Source organism: Bos indicus x Bos taurus, chromosome 3, assembly GCF_003369695.1.
Source record: "Bos indicus x Bos taurus breed Angus x Brahman F1 hybrid chromosome 3, Bos_hybrid_MaternalHap_v2.0, whole genome shotgun sequence".
NCBI classification, from domain to species: domain Eukaryota; kingdom Metazoa; phylum Chordata; class Mammalia; order Artiodactyla; family Bovidae; genus Bos; species Bos indicus x Bos taurus.
Window position 1 is genome coordinate 66,607,346 of NC_040078.1, and position 16,668 is coordinate 66,624,013.

A 16,668-nucleotide genomic window follows, 5' to 3' on the forward strand; every position below is an offset into this window, starting at 1 on the left:
ATGCCCTTTAAAGACACTGGTAATCCTCCACTGGAGCCAAAGGTGGAGGATCACCCTCACCAGCCTCAATGTGAAGTCTCTGAAGAAGGTATGTGCTGACCTGATGAGAGGTAGGAAGGAAAAGAATCTGATAGTGAAAGGACCTGATCAGACTCTGAGGCCCACCAAGACAGAATAACTATGAGAAAAAATTCCTTGAGGTGAAAGTTCTAAGACTTGGGATCAATTTCAGATGAGGATCCACAAGCGACTCATTGACCTGCACAGTCCTGAGATTGTCAAGCAGATCACTTCCATCAGTAATGAGCCAGGAGTCGAGGTGGAAGTCACCACTGCCTATGCCTAAGTCAACCTTTTTAATAAACTGATAATCAGTTGTTAAAAAGAAAAATGAAATCCCATAGCACCAATTGTCTGTATCACTCAGTTCACCTGTTATGCCTAGATCTGTTACCAACATCCTATCTCACCAGCAAGATTGTAAATTAATATTACTGAGTATTCGTGGGTTAAATAATCACATAGGCCCTAACTATGGAAGACACAAAATAAGATATTTATAGTAAAAGTAAAGGACCAGAGGAACTGACATTACCAGAAAAGTCAGGCTTAGAAGAGATGCTGGAGTTCACACTGAGTTACCAGGGAAAAAAGTGATTTTTAACCATCGTAGTAATATTTTCCATTCACTGAGGACCAATCATGTGTACCAGGCACTGTACTAGATATATTAAATGTCATTCTTCTAATCCTTACAACTATCATTTGAAGAAACCTTTGACGCTCAAGGAAGTCTATAAGCTTTCCCATGATGACACAGCTAGAAAGTGAAGGAGTTGAGATAATTTAGGTTGACTCCAAAGCCCATGGTATATCTGCACACGTGTGTGCTAAGTTGCTTCAGCTATGTCTGACTCTTTGTGACCCTATGGACTGTAGCCTGCCAGTCTCCTTTGCCCATGGGATTCTGCAGGCAAGAATACTGAGGTGGGTTGCCACCCCCTCTTCCATGGTATGTCTACTACACTACAAACCAAGGAAATAATTATCACCAGCTCCTCAATTTGCCAGAGCTATTGCTAGAGCACATTATTCCTGTAAAACTCTAATATCACTTGAAAATTTTCAATGAGTTCAAAAGATTGTAAGAAAGAAATTTTTCCAAAATAATCAGGGAATTAGTGTATAGGTGGGAATACAGAGCATTACGGGAAAATGTCCTGCCCAACAGCTGTGTTCATTCCTCCATTCAACTCAGTGGTACTAAACATAAAGCCAAATGAACTCTGGGCATTTTAATATTGTTTCCTCTTTGGGGAACCTAACTTCTCCTTAATAGGACAGAAAAAAAAGCCCACCTAGCTGACTGTTGCTTGGTGCCTCATTCTACTAAGGCTTTATGGCTGAGCTTCTGTAGTTTGTGTCTGCTTGAAAGAGCCTCTGGCCTCTTTCCTAGTTTTAAAGGCTGTCCTCAGCAGGAACACTGGATTACTAGCCCTAGTTAAAGAGCACTTAGAGCCATGCTGGTTAAAACACTTGCATGACTTCCAGGCAACTGCAATAGAGGCCAAGAATTAATTAATTGATGCCAGTGGGAGTTGAAAGCTTGGGATAAGGGCACTGCAAAGCCTGGGAGCATCTGCCTCACACCACAAAGCTCACATTCCCAGCACTCCAGCTGCTGTGAGGAGTAGTGCTGAGAGCATTGCATTGAAGGAGTTACAAGCCCAGGTCTGGGTCTATGGGAACTTGAGTCTTGCTGATCTTTCTGAGGCTAATTCCTCATCTGTAAATAAGAAGAGTAATCCCTGTACTACTTATTGCAGAAGATTTTGTGAGGCTCAGATGAACTATCTGTATGTGAAGCCTCCATAAAGACTGTGACTGGAGTAAATGCCTCCCTCGAGTGCTCCCAGAACAATCCGTGCTTCCCCAACAAGCACTTGTTGTATTTCACAGTTATTACTTCTTTGTCTTGTCTTTCTCTTATGTACTGTACAATTCCATAAGGACAGGGATGGTATCGATATTGCTCAACACTGGCTCCTAGAATCTACCACAGTGCAGACTGCTTGGTTGTTGCTCAAGAAATGCCTGTGAGATGAATGAATAGTGCACAATGAATAATTGTAGTCCTATGTAGTGTTCTTTATTTTGTGGAAGCTTCATGCCACATGGTAAAACAAATCCCATGTCACCATCACTGTCAGCTACAGGCAACTTTTTTTTTTTTTTCACTTTATAACTGTTGTTTCATGCTCAGAAGCAGTCCTCAAGAAGTGTACAGTCCAAAGAGAATAATACATGTAGAGATGAAAAATCAAATTAAAAAAACACAGTAAATGCCATTTCTAATAAGTTCTCACTTTCAATTCAACTTTTTCAAAGAACTAACCTCTGGGGTAATTCCAAACATCTTAAAATTACAAGTTTCTCTAGGACTAAAACTACCATATGACCCAGCAATCTCAATATTATGCATATACCTTGAGGAAACCAAAACTGAAAAAGATATATGTACCCCAATGTTCGGGCTTCCCTTGTGGCTCAGCTGGTAAAAAATCCGCCTGCAATGCAGGAGACTTGGGTCCAATCCCTGGGTTGGGAAGATCCCATGGAGAAGGGAAAGGCTACCCAATTCAGTATTCTGGCCTACGGAAGTCCAGGACTGTACAGGCACAACTGAGTGACTTTCACTTTCACCCCAGTGTTCACTGCAGCACTATTTACAATAGCTGGGACATAGAAGCAGCCCAATGGCAGCCCACTCCAGTACTCTTGCCTGGAAAATCCCATGGACGAAGGAGCCTGGTAGGCTGCAGTTCATGTGGTCGCTAAGAGTCGGACACGACTGAGCGACTTCACTTTCACTTTTTACTTTGATGCATAGAAGGAAATGGCAACCCACTCCAGTGTTCTTGCCTGGAGAATCCCAGGGACGGGGGAGCCTGGTGGGCTGCCGTCTATGCGGTCACACAGAGTCAGACACGACTGAAGCGACTTAGCAGCAGCAGCAGCAGATGTCCATCAACAAATGAATGGATAAAGAAGCTGTGGTGCATATATACAATGGAATATTACTCAGCCATAAAACGGAATGCATTTGAGTTGGTTCTAATGAGGTGGATGAACATAGAGACCGTCATACAGAGTGAAGTCAGAAAGAGAAAAGCGAATATCACATATTAGTACATATATATGGAATCTAGAAAGATTATACTGATGAACCTATGTGAAGGGCTGAAGTGGAGACACAGACATAGAGAACAGACTTATGGACAGGGGCGGCGGGAGGATGGAAACATATACACTACCTTATGTAAAATAGATAGCCAGTGGGAATTTGCTGTATGTCTCAAGGAAATCAAACCAGGGCTCTGTGACAATCTAGAGGGGTGGGAGGAGATGGGAGGCGGTTCAAGAGGGAGGGGACATATGTATACCTATGGCTGATTCATTTTGCCGTATGGCAGAAATCAACACAATATTGTAAAAGAATTATCCTTCAATTAAAAATATTCGGCAAAACTAATACAATTATATAAAGTTTAAAAATAAAATAAAATTAAAAAAAATAAATCATGTTTGTAAAGCATATTTAATAAAACAAAGCAAATGCTCATATGAAAAAATAAAAATAAAAAAAATAACTACAAGTTTTTATATTTAAAGACCATAGACTGCCTTGTGTGTCCAGATGGAGTATTTTAAGTATAAATTCAATTGTGTAGAAATCCCAGATATTTTTGTGGAGGAGTGACTATTTTCTGAAAGCACTAATCACCAGAAGTAAACATGTGTAGGAAGGTGTGGAGGAGCGGGGCAGAAGTGTGTCAGAGGATGTTTCTGTAGATTCCAGTGAAACCTTTTTGGAGATAAATATGCAAAGACTCAAAACACAAAGGTAGGCACTATCATTTGCAAAGACCTACACGCAGTGAGAAGAAATTGGAAAACCAATGTACATTGCTTCAAAGCCCCAATATTTTTAGTACCTTGAAATTATTAAATTTTTATCTGCTTTTATGTGAAAGAAATATGCAAACTAACCTAACAACTTGAGCAGAATGTCAAGGGATTCTTCTGAAGGTTATTTTCTCTGTGATAGGACTACAGAAGAGACTTGGGTACAAGAGCATCACATTATACCAGGAAGCCTGGCAACACTTTTGGCAAGGAAGTGTTTGGTGAAGTCTTCATCACCACTGGGAAGAGCAAGCAGGAGAAGGTGAAATGGTGAAAACAAGTTGGGAGGTTCTAATAAAAGTAGTTTCCTAGTCTAATAGTAGTGACAGATGAACTAAAAAGTGAAAAGTGAAAGTGAAGTCGCTCAGTCATGTCCGACTCTGCAACCCCAGGGACTGTAGTCTACCAGGCTCCTCCGTCCATGGGATTTTCCAAGCAAGAGTACTGGAGTGGGTTGCCATTGCCTTCTCCAAGAGATCTTCCCAACCCAGGGATTGAACCCAGTCTCCCGCATTGTAGGCAGACACTTTACCGTCTGAGCCACCAGGGAAGTCCCTACAGGTGAACTGGTGAGCCCCAAAACAATAAGTTTGAAAAGATAGATTGTAGAGTTTCCTTTGTTGTTCAGTTCCTAACTCATGTCCAACTCTTTATGACCCCATGAACTACAGCACTCCTGGCTTCCTTATCCTTCACTTTCTCCCAGAGTTTGCTTAAATTCATGTCCATTGAGTCAGTGATTTCTTAAACATTTTTAATACCTCCCTTAGAGAAAGCAAATTTTTGATGAGTAAAAGTCCCCCTGAATTCATTATACAACAAATAATTCTGAGATGGGATCTCAGTATTTTTTGTTGTTATTCAGTCACCAAGTTGTGTCCAACTATTGGCAACTCCATGGACTGCAGCACACAAGCCTTCCCTGTCCTTCACTGTCTCAGTATTACTTACTTGCAGGAAGTTCATTTTAAGCTTTTACCTGGAATTGTGCCTATGGGAGACACTTTGGGGAGTATAACAGACACAGAGTTGTTCCCCAATATCTGTGCTCCCTTCTAGCTATGGCTGAGCACAAGAGCACCAAAAACAAAGACTTCATTTCCACCCTCCCCTGCAGCTAGGCATGCACATGACTAAACTCTACAAAGCGGTTTCCAGGAACCTTCCTTAAGGACTGGTGCTTATTGTTCGTTACCTCATCTTTGCCTCTTTCTCCTTTCTTCCTCCTGAGAGAGATGCTGCCATTTGGAGGCTGAGGACCACATTCTTGGTTGAAGCCTGCAACCTGAAGACTTTTAGAGCATAAGTCACTACTCCAGCCCTGGATGGCCTATGTTTTGACTTAAATGAGAAACAATGCATTTTTATCCTGATGAAACCACTATTATTTAGAGGTTTTCTGTTATTGCTGAACTTAAGCCTTGTTGATACAGGGAAGGTTTGTATTCAAAGTAGGTAAGAAGCAGTCCCCAACTTTAAGAAGTTTCATAAACCTAAGAAGAACATGAGTGGTATACACTAAACTGCAAATTTGTACAAAGCATAAAATTATTATAAAATTTAGAGTGTCACAAGTTCAAAATATTATTGTTGAGCCTGGGAACAAAAAAAGGAAGACAAGTCACCTCTGTTAGAAGATAAAGAGGGAAGGAATAGTGTGGCTCAAGTGGCATTTGAAATGGGCCTTAAAGAAGAATAGAATTTTGATAGATAAAAGTGGAGAGAAAGACAAAACAGGCAGAAAGAACAGCATTTCAAAGGCTAGAAGGAGAAAAGCATGGATTGTGTTCAAAAAAGTTTAAGTGATTCAGAGCTCAGGTTGTAGACAGTGATCCTTACTGATCACCCAATTGACCTATTTCCTTTCCTTGCTGCATTTTTTTCATGACCTTTGTCATGATCTGATTGTGTCAACTCTGATATCTGTTTATTTTCTAGAATAACCAGAATTTCAGTTCTCCAACCTTTTGGTTTCAGCAACTCCTTTACATCCTTAAAAATTATTTAAGGCCCCAAAAAGCTTTGGTTTATGAAGGATATATCTATAAATACAAACTGTATTAGAATGAGTATAGAGTTTTAGTTATGTAAGATAAATAAGTTATAGAGATATGCTGTATAACATGTCTACTATTAAGAACACTACACTGTGCACTTAAAATTTTTTCAGAGTATAGATTTAATGTTAAGTATTCTTTCACTCTTCTCTTTCATGCATTGGAGAAGGAAATGGCAACCCACTCCACTGTTCTTGCCTGGGGAATCCCCGGGACGGCAGAGCCTGGTGGGCTGCCGTCTATGGGGTCGCACGGAGTCGGACACGACTGAATCGACTTAGCATAGCATAGCATTCTTACCACAAGACAGGTGCCGAGAAAACTTTTGGTGGTCACAGATATATTTATTACCTTGATTGTGGTGATGGTTTTATGGGTGTATGCATATATCCAAGCTCATAAAATTATATACATGAAATATATGTGATATTTTGTATATCGATTACACCCTAATAAAGATGTTTTAATTTTTTTAATTGATAAAATTTTTAACATTTATGTAATCACTTTAAAATAACAAAAATAAACCCATTCCATGTTAATGTAAAGAACATTTTTATGGAAAAAAATGTTCACAAAAAGTCATTAAAATATAGCATTGTTTCACATTTTTGCAATTTTCCTTAATATCTGGCCTAATGAAAGACAGCTAGACTCCCACATCTGCTTCTACATTCAATCTGTTGTGATATCACATATCAGATAGCCTCTGGGAGACTTCACTATATACACATAAGAAAAGAAAATGAGAGTGAAAGTGACAAATAACATCTTAGTATTATTATGGAAACAATCTTTACTTTGCAGACACTCTGAGAGAGTTCCCGAAGCCCCTTAAGTTCCCTGACTAACTTTGAGAACCACTGAACTGGAATATAAACTCAGTGATGACAGAGATTATATTTAGTTCACTGTTACATTCCCAGCATCTGGACCTGGCAGATAGTATGCACTCAATAATGCTCATTGAGTAAACGCATGAACGTGAGGCTTTATTATGAAAGACACTGAATGCCAGGCTAATGAGTTTGCTATAAACTTAGTAGAAAAGGGGGAGCCAGAAGTGAGAAATCACTGGATGTGGTGTATTATCCCCCAACTGGAAATCCATGAATCTATTCCTGACTTAACTGTCTGTGTGATCTTCCTCAAGACAATCAACTCCTGTTCAATTATATTTTCTTCATCAGAAAAATAAAGTATTGCAATAAATATGGATTGTCACTTTCAACTCTCTTAATCTGCAGATTGTAGAATTATGTCACAAAAATATTAATTTTAAAGGTCACAAAATCAAAATTCCTTACTGATAACTATTCTCACATTTATTGATGCTAAGACTGGTCACCATGACTTCCCTGGCAGTCTAATGGTTAAGACTCTGAGCTTCCATTGCAGGAAAAACAGGTTCGATCCCTAGTCAGGAAAGTAAGATCCTACATGCCTCACAGTATGGCCACCCCACTCCCCCCAAAAAGAAGACTAATCATTAACTAGGGTCTTTAAAAGTAAGATTAGAGAATCAACATTAAACTTCAGTATAGCTAAAAGTGTTTACTTGGAAGAAAATATTTACTAAGGGAGGTCTCTTAACTTATTTAAATCTCAAATAATTCCTGTGATGTAGCAGTTTCTTTCCTACATTTTGCTAAATCAGGAGATACTAAAAAAGACATTCCTAGCCCCACACCTTGGAGTAACTAACAAAGTTAGGAGTTAAGTCTCCTGTGTGATTATGACTGCGTCTAAAACTTACTGTCTTAAAAAGGTATAACACTACCTCCTAGAAATTGAGATACTGCTCAAATTGGATATGTTGCTTCAATTTGGAAGAATGGATTGACAAAAACAAAAATATGGCACTTATGGAATCCAACTAATTACCACATTAGTTAATCTAGAATTATCCAAGAGAATTAGACTTTATCAGGTTAACATGGCAGGGAAAAGTGACTATATCCAGTTAATTAAAATGTATGAGACACTACGGACAAAGGTGGAGAAAAGAGGACAGAGCTTGGAAAATTTTGAGGCAAACATAGAAGAAAAAAAAAAAGACATCATCTCATTTTATTTTCAAACCTGAGCGTACCACTGAGAAAGAAACAGGCTCTGTTCTTCATCATTTCTTTGTTCGTTTTTGGCTGAAACAAATTAAGGTCATCCACCCTGGGAATAAATGAGATTTGCTCTGAGGTCGTTACCAAATCAGCAGTGGCACAAGTAGTCCTGCTAATGAAAATTATCCCAACCGTCTGACTCAGACATCATCTCAGTTTCAATTCCCTGCAGCCATTTGGTTGAAAAGATTTCATAATGATTTTTGAGAGACCATTTCAAGTTTGTATTTTATCTTAAGGAAAGAGAGGATGTGTTTGTTCTCTGTTTCGAATAAGAAATAAGCTTGACTTCATAAAGACTACATAGTGAGAACATTCACCTGTAGTTCCTTTCTTTCTTTTTTCTTTCTCTCTTTTTTCTTTCTCTCTTTTTTCTTTCTTTCTTTTTTAGGTAAGAAGTAAGTTGATTGAGATAGATACACAGTCCATAGACGGAGTGTGGACCATCTCAGAAAGGGAGAGGTCACACCTGTGGCTTCTTAAAAATTATTCCTCATTGCATCTTTCTTCCATTAAATTTCCCAGTAGTTGGAAAACCAACCCGTCAGCCTTTCCTTACCTACGTCTATGGTACTCTACTCTTCAATTATAACATCAGAGCTTATTATTCTTCTGCAGTGTGGTAAGACACATCAGTAAACCTCTAGTTATTATTGATTTATTGGGTACAGTTTGCTTCAGAACTTCTATGTGCCAGGTACTGTGTTGATACTAGGGATCCAAAAATGGGTGAAATAGATCCTTACCTTCAAAGTGGTCACTGTCTAGTGGGAGTTAGACAGATAAGTAGATAAATATTTCTTTGATGTGTTCATATTATCAACAATATGAGCAGCTATTGCATTCTAGGTGTTCATGGTAGGTGCTGGGCCTCTGTTCTTCACCAAAAAAAAAAAAAAAAGTATTACGACCCAAGTTAAGCAAAGATAAATTCAGAAAAAGAAGTAATTTAAAAAGTAGGAAATGAGCATTCTGATATGAGCTATGTGAAAATGAGACAGACTTTGTCTGAGATAGTCCTAAGCCTTTGAAAATGAGACAAAAGAACATGAAAAGGGCAGTCAGGAAGAAAGAATGAGAAAGAAAAGTCAATACCCCAGAAGCTCTGCCTGGTGAATTAGTAGCCTGACAAGGTGCCCCCATCTGGCTTTAAGGAGGCAGGCCAACCTAGGTTCTCCTTTGAGATTTTTCCATCAGTTGCATTAATGCAGCAAATTAGCATATTATTTACACTACAATCAAACCTGGGTATTGAGGGGTGCGGATGGAGGGAATTGGTGGTTAGTAGTTGAGTGTAAAATTATCCTAACACTACTATTCTGGTGAGAATTATCAACTGCTTTTTAGACACATCCTATTACCCATTTACTTTGATTCCAATCCAGCACCATTCTTTATGTTTACTAAGCTTTGGGGCTTATATTGACTTCCAGTTATTTCACTTGAGTAATACCCTTAATTAGTATAAGCATGAGTCCTTTATTTTCTCTGAAACACTGCCAAATTCAGTTTTCCCCTCAGCAAGGGGAAACTTAATTAACATTTTGTTAATTTCTAGAACCATTTCAATTTTCCCTTCTCTGGGGTTTCCACCTGCTTAGAGAAGGAGGAAATGTTCATAGATAAAGAAAACAGTAGATGAGGCATAAAAATTAACATGGAACTAATCCAATTCTCAAGATGATTCAGAAAACCTAGACTGTTTTGAGAACTATTGTGTATATGAAGTATTAATTCATATATAACAGGGAAAGGGGAGCCTTGAGACACCCTTGCAATCCCTTTGTTTACCCTATAGCTCCCACCACCTCTTTAAACTAATCCTGGCCTCTGCTGCCCTAGGAAATCTTAGACCATCATTGAAATTCAAATAGGAACAAAAGAAGTTAATTTTTAGCTTTTAAACTTACAGAGTTGAGGTCCTGCCATAAGCAATAGATTTGGAAAACTATTTAACCATCCACCTCTTCCATCCCTTCCCCATTCACCAATGAGGAGAACAAATAAACCTTTGCGGATTGGAGAGGGTGGCAAGAGTTTGGAGAAAAGGCAAAAAAATAAAAAATTAGAAATTATATGAGAGTTCTGTTCTTTGTCCTGCCCAGCCAGGGACCTGTGGGATAAAAGGGAGGTGGTTCTTCCTTTAAGACTAAGGATATGAGACAGACCTCAGTAAGAAACTCCCCTGCTGCTGCTGCTGCTGCTAAGTTGCTTCAGTCGTGTCCGACTCTTAGCGACCCCATGGACTGCAGCCCACCAGACTTCTCCATCCATGGGATTTTCCAGGCAAGAGTGCTGGAGTGGGGTGCCATTGCCTTCTCCAAGAAACCCCCCAGGTAAAATTGTGGGCTGTCTGGAAAGCCTGGAAAGAGCCCTAAGTTTCCTCCCAGTCCTTGAGTGGCATAGCAAAGCATCTGAACTTCCTATGCCTCAGATGCCAAGAGACACAGAAGTTAGCAGAGAGAATTACAGCTCTGAGGGTCCCACAGTGTAGCTGGCAGAATTCTGATTAATCCCAAGATTCACACCCCCTTGTGTCTGCCCTGTATTCTCTCCTTCCCTTGAGTGTCGGGAACATTTGTGAATATAATGAAATTTTACAACTGGAATTATGCTATCTCGTATCATAAAAGTGAAGGTAATTTGAAGATGTAATTAAGGTGCCTAATCTGTTGACTTTGAGTTAATCAAGAAGGAGATTAACCTGCATGGCCTTGGCATAACCAGGTGAGCCCTTTAAAAGGCCTTCCCTGTAGGGAGAGATTGGAAGTGAGAGCTTCTTCTATTCACCTTGAAGAAGAAAACAGCCATGTTTGAGGAGGACCTGTGAGAGGGCCACATGGCAAGGACACCCAGGGCAGCACTAGATGCTGAGAGTGGCCCCTGGCCAGCAGCTAGCAAGAAAATGAAGACCTCAGTCATAACACCACAAGAAAATGAATTCTGCGAACAGCCTGAATGAGCATAGAAGCAAATGTTTCCCCAGAACCTCCAGGTGCGAATATAGCCTGGCTGACCTCTTGAGTTCAGCCTTGGAAGACATAGAAAAGCGGACCCAACTAAACTGTGCCTGGACTTCTGAGTCATAGAAATTGTTGGATAATACATGGATCTTGTACAAACAGGCCACTCAAGATGGCTATTCTCTTGCCCTCTGTACACCCCATGCTCAACCAGTTCCTGCTTCACCTACACCCTACCCTCCTAGCTGACCTTCCTTCTTAATCATAGAGCCGCATCAGTAACTCCCCTCCACCATCTGCCCCTGCTGGTGGTTGTTCTAATCCTTGATCAGAACGTCTCCACCATGATAGTTTATCAAAGGGGAGGTGAGGGACATGCCCCTCTGCTGATTTCCCTGGTAATCAATGAGCCAGAAAGTGTTACGTCACTCAGTCATGTCCAACTCTTTCCGACCCCAGGGACAGAGCCTGCCAGGATCCTCTGGCCGTGGGATTTACCAGGCAAGGATACTGGAGAGGGGTACCATTTCCTTCTCCAGGAGATCTTCCTGACCCAGGGGTCAAACCTGCATCTCCTGTATTACAGGTAGATTCTTTACCATCTGAGCCACCCGGGAAGCCCCATCCTAATGTCAGTCCTACCTGTAAGTGGTAACCTCTCTTTCCCCCAGCTAGAGAAGACTGAGACTGCTGCCGTGACCTGCCTGTAATCTGCTATAGATGGTGGAGTGTTGCTTCAGGAACTTACTTCAGACATGTAAGAGCCCCATCCAATAAACCATGATGTCTCCATTGCTAACTCCCGGCTCTTTTTTCAGTCTTACAGCTGGGCAGTTCTAGGGCTTGCGGGCTTGCAGGGTGCAGTCCATATGCCACTAGATGTGTGGTCATTTGTTATCCAGCAATAAAAAGCTAATGCACATAGCCAGGTATGAGAGAATACAGGCTTGTACCATGAGGCTAAAGACTGGGTAACAATTCTGTGGATGCTGGCCAGGATGGGAGAGCCAGAGGCTCCACAGGAAAAGCCCTTTCTCGGGGGATAGCAACAAAGACCTAGACACGCAGAACTCTCCTACCTATTTGGGATGGAATTTGAACCTCTCCACAAGTAAACCTTAGTGGTAACTCCAGGGACAATAAAGTTGTGGAAGGTGCTGTTAAAAATCCTAAATTTTCAGGTTAACAAGGAAATCAAAAGAAGAACTCTAAGTTGTGTGTACCTAAATGACAAATTCAATATAAAACCCTGAAAATTATATCCAAATTTATAACACTCATATTAAGAAAATTGTAAGAATAAAAATAAACATAAATATTTTAAAATAAATAAAATTGTTTTAATTTTTAAATAAATTTTAAAAATAAAAATCCTAAATTTTACTGAAATGTGTAAGAAAAATGTCAGAAGTATCTGAATTTATTCCTAAATGTTGGGAGTAAGATATCTGCCTTATAGTAGGGATTCAGGCTAGAAATTCTCAGTTGTGGGGGAGGGAAAAGTTTCATTTTTGTGGCATGTGCTAAATCCATTTCCAGCAGGGCTCATCTTGCTACAATGGGCCCTCCTAGAGAAACCCAGGGTCAAGGGTAGATAAATCTTTTCTCCAACACTGTTACCCTGAGAAAATCAGTTTAAAATGAATGCAAGGGCAGCCTTTAAAAGTTGCCTTGAAACTCCCAGGGTAAAATGGCAGAATGAAGCCAGAACACAGGCCCTTGCCCACTCCAAACTTAACAAGGAGAATAGCAGACACAGATTAAGAACCAGCAGCCCTCAAAGGAAGGAACACAGCTTCAATGCAACATTTGAAATAGTGACTGGACGACAGAGAAATAGAAGATTCCAGGGATCAAGGTATGGAGTGTGCCTCTCCCTGCACACTCTCACCCTCAGCCATCCCCTACCTCCACTCTTCAAGCAACCTATGGGACACATGGTGAGGTGAGAGTCCTGGGCAAAGTTCACCAGTTTTCAATGATGCAAGAGGTTCATGGAGAGGGAAAATAGCAGCCAGAGAAATATCCAGGGGACCCCTTGATATGAGAATCTTCTTCACATAAGCTCACCATTTTCCTTCTAGCCAAAAGAAAGCAAGCAAAGGAGGGTTCTACCGAAAATACAGAAATAGCATCAAAAGAGCTTTAAGAAAAATGTAAAAACCCAACAGAAAGATGTATAATATTCAGACACAAATGTCTCAAAAGAGAGGAAACAAAAATTATAAATATGTAAAAAAGTTTAACCTCATTAGTAATTAGTAAAATTGCATTAACATCATAGTGAGATTTTCTTTTATATCTAGCTGACTGGTAAACACTAAAATGTGTGGCAATAATGAGCATAGGTATGGATGTAAAGGAATGAGGATTCTCATAAACTTCCTGTGGGGATAGAAATTATAAGCCCTGGAAAGCAGTTCAGCTTTGTTTTGGATTGGAAGAACTCATACCACATTTGGGTGTGTGCTCTGATCCATTGACCAAATAACCCTTAGGCTACCAGTTTTGAGGGGAGCCCAGAATTAAAGAAGTCTCTGCAGCAATTGCTATGGAAAATAGTATGATGTTTCATCCAAAAAATTAAAAACAGAACTACTCTATGAACCTGTAATTCCACTTCTGGGTATTTATCCAAAGAAAACAAGAACACTAATCAAAAATATTTATGTATCCCCATGTTCACTGCAGCATTATTCATAGTAGCCAAGCTATGGAAGCAATCTAATTGCCTATGGATAGATGAATGAATAAAGATGTGAGATACATGTATACATATGAATACTACTCAGGAGTGAAAAAAGAATGAAATCTTGTTGTCTGTGACAACATGAATGGATTTACGCTAAGTGAAATAAATCAGACAGAAAAAAATATTGCATGATCTAACTTATATGTGGAGTGTAAAAAACAAACAAACTCATAGGTACAAACAGGTGGTTGCCAGAGAAATTGTGTACAAAAGGTTCAAATTTTCAGTTATAAAATAAATTGTGTACGAAAGGTTCAAACTTTCAGTTATAAAATAAGTAAGTCTTGGGACATTAATGTTCAACATGGTGACTACAGCTAAATGAAAAGACCTCCTCTCTGCAGGAGGTCCAGGTTTCTATGCACTGCCACCTTCCACTCACTGCTCATCATCAGTAAATTCAGGGAGCTCCAGGATTAATAGAGAAATGGTATGGAGTCACTGGTAAGCCCTAATAAAAGAATGACAGCAAAGACCCTTAGGGTCCTCATCTGTTGCTAACTACTCACCTTTTTAAAAATAACATCTCCCAGCTTACTCCTGGGCCAGTTGAGACTAAATGCTCAACAAGACCCCATTGCCCATCATCATCTGTTAGATCCACTGTTAATGGTACCTATTGCTGCAAAACAAATCACCCCAAAACATACTGGCTTACAACAAGAACCCAGATTAACAGAGTTTACCATGCAACAATCAGAAATGAGAAATGTGCTCAAATGATTCTTAAATCCCCTGATGATTTTTAAGACAGTCACAGATTTTAGTAACTTTTGAACTGTGGTGTTGGAGAAGACTCTTGAGAGTCCCTTGGACGGCAAGGAGATCCAACATGTCCATTCTAAAGGAGATCAGTCCTGGGTGTTCTTTGGAAGGAATGATGCTAAAGCTGAAACTCCAGTACTTTGGCCACCTCATAAGAAGAGTTGACTTATTGGAAAAGACTCTGATGCTGGGAGGGATTGAGGGCAGAAGAAGAAGGGGACGACAGAGGATGAGATGGCTGGATGGCATCACTGACTTGATGCACGTGAGTTTGAGTGAACTCCGGGAGTTGGTGATGGACAGGGAGGCCTGGCATGCTGCAATTCTTGGGGTCACAAAAAGTCGGACACGATTGAGCAACTGAACTGAACTGAACTGAACCAGTGAGAACTTTCTGCCTCACTCTGCAAATAATTTCCAGACTTTCATTGACTTAAACAGTTATGTCTATGAACTGTAGGAATAGGAAACTGAAGGAACAATAGGTAGTGTGAAGTAGGTAAAATATGTCCTATATAAATCCTCACTTTCCCATAGTACAGTGCTTGAGAAAATTTTGGAACATCATTACTCTGAAATCATAATGTCAACAAAAGACACTGTTGCTGCTTATTCTCAAATGAGTCCTTACTAGGAAATCAATCTTGGCTTGCAAACCTTGGCTGCAGAAAAAGATGGCAAATACTTCTAGTCTCTCCAGCATAACTCTCTCAGCTGCATCTTTTTCCAGACAGTCACAGAAATGGGTCTTCTGAGAGTGCATTTTAAAGAAAAGGGAATTAATACAACGCCAATAATCAGGGCTTCCCAGTGGCACTAGTGGTAAAGACTCTGCCTGCAAATCCAGGAGACACAAGAGATGTCAGTTCAATCTCTGGGTTAGGAATTCTGGGTTAGGAAGATCCCCTGGAGTAGGCAATAGCAACTCACTCCAGTATTCTTGCCTGGAAAATTCCATGGACAGAGGAGCCTGGCAGGCTACAGCACACAGAGCCACAAAGAGTTGGACACAACTGAGCACACAGACACAAACACACAAAACACAATAAGCAGAACTGAACAAATGACTGTCTCCAGCTCCTTAGATGAGCTATGTGCTCTCTGACAGACATATCAGCATCTGGAGGCACATTCATGCTATATCTGTACTGTTAGAAATTGCCAGACACGGTGAACAGAAGAACCCAATCTGTATAACTTCTGAGACCCCAGAACTACCACAAAAAAATCTTTGGTGAGATTTCCAGCTAAGATTTAGAATACTTAGCCAACTTTCAAAACTATTCCCAAGCACAGCAGTCCACTGGAATTTCTGGGGTAAAAAATAAGTGGCTCACTGCCATTTCTCCTGTTCCATAAAATCAGCAAAAATTTTGATTAAAAGGTAAATCTTATCCTGCTTGGGGCCACATCCAACAGAAATTACATATGAACCATTTCAGGTCACTAGAGTCATTCATATCATTTCTACTTCAAGTTAATGAAGACAAGGTCAAGTTTTCAGCCCCCTGTGGGATCAGGCAGCATCTCTGTTCTCTGAGCAGTGTTCAGCCCTCTAGACGGCATCCCACAGATATTATCAGAACCAACCTAAGTATCTTGTTTCCTTGCTTCCTTGCAAGGTCCCTTTAAGAACCAGAAACATCATTTGAAACTATTTCTCACTGTCTGACCTGCAACTTACCTTCCCATCCTCATTATTGTTAAACTACTGAGTTAATTCTTGGCTCAGGTGTGAGTTTCTTAAATTCTGTGCTTCCTATACCTCTCCAGGAAGTATAACTGGTCCTATCTCCTTCAAACTCCCAGACCCTTGCACACTTTTCCTGCTTAGCAACATTATGCTAGCACTTACCTCACTGCAGTATCATTGTGGGGCTCCCCTGTACACCAGAAGACCCTGAAACTGTGTTTGGATCACTGCAGTGAATTCACTGCTTAGCACAGGGCCCAACACATGGCAGTTTCTAGTCAGTGTTTTTTGAATGAATGATCTGGTTTCTTGATTATAACCCTGAATTGCACTTTTGAATTTAGCGTCCAAC

At 40.2% G+C, this 16,668-nt stretch overlaps 1 pseudogene; it reads left to right on the forward strand.

Moving 5' to 3' along the window:
* On the forward strand, positions 1 to 346 carry LOC113890502 (annotated as a pseudogene).
* The last annotated feature ends 16,322 nt before the right edge of the window (positions 347 to 16,668 follow it).